Raw genomic sequence first — 1,307 nt, forward strand, 5'->3', positions numbered from 1 at the left:
AGTGAATGGTTTATGGTTTATTTATATATAATAAAATTCCAAATATTGCTGAATATTTATTTCGTCTATATCACTAGGGACATGAGTGACCATAAGCATGTGAGACCTGCTAAGAAGAAGCTGACCAATACGACCGAGTGATTGTGGCTACCGTTGTTCAGTTGGTTGGGGAGATCGTGGTATTGCTAAGGGGGAGCACATAATATGTTTTGCAATCAAATTTTCTTTTGTGTGTGGAATTATGAGTAGTTCAAATGTTAGTGTACCCTTTAATATTCTCCAACCGTTCGAAATGTGATTAGCTGCAATGTACTTTTTTACACGCTTCTTTCTAATCACTCTGTTCCAACAAAGTGCTTCAAGTATCCTTCAGTTACAAATGTTTACAAAATCGTGCCCCTAATAACCAGTCGAGCTCAGATCTTAATAACCAGTAAAACACTAGAACATAACATTCGGAAAAAGTGGGTATTGCTGGAAATCATTACTGGTAATGGAAACAACAGCTGGCTGCTGGAAATGCTGCATTAGCCTGTGATATAATCAATGAATCTCTGTTAAAACATAATTCACCATAAACTACCCATTTTACATGGTAAAAGTCATTGCTTCTTCACATAACTCAAAATTTGATACTTTATCAAATGTCTATGAAAATTTCTAAATAGGGAGAAGACGTAAAATTAACATGTGTCCAAATTTCATGCAAGAATGAAACCAAGCAAATTTTCATTTCAATTACCAGTGGACATAGTAAGAGCTCATCGGTGGACATGAACAAAAACACAATAATATTCAAAAACTGAATCTATAAAACTTCACCTGATCATTAATCTTCATAACAACCAGATTTCGTCTAATAGAAACATAAATCATTCAGTTGGTCCGTGCATCCTGTCAAATTCGTCGAATAATGGGTCACTACGATGTATTGGAGTTGATTCGTCATTGTTCGACGGTGATGTCCTGCATAAACATCAAACACAAGCACATAAAAAATTTACCTATTCAAATTTTAGATGTTATTATAAATAGTGTTAGCATCTTACGGTGTGTTCAAATTTCTTGGGCATTGTCTTCTATCATGACCAATGTGTCCACACTCCCGACAGTGTCTAATCCCTCGCTTCATTGCCTTTTCCTTTGCTCCCGTTATTCGTTTCGACCTTCCTTTGCACCTCACTCTCTTAGGGTCTTTCATATATTGTGTTTGAGAGCTGGACCTCCAACTTCGTTATTACTTGGTCCATCCTTCAACAACTTCAACTTCACCAGCAAACTTTTTAGAGTCTCTGACAGTAGCTCAC

The sequence above is a fragment of the Prunus dulcis genome, chromosome 5, assembly GCF_902201215.1.
Source record: "Prunus dulcis chromosome 5, ALMONDv2, whole genome shotgun sequence".
NCBI classification, from domain to species: domain Eukaryota; kingdom Viridiplantae; phylum Streptophyta; class Magnoliopsida; order Rosales; family Rosaceae; genus Prunus; species Prunus dulcis.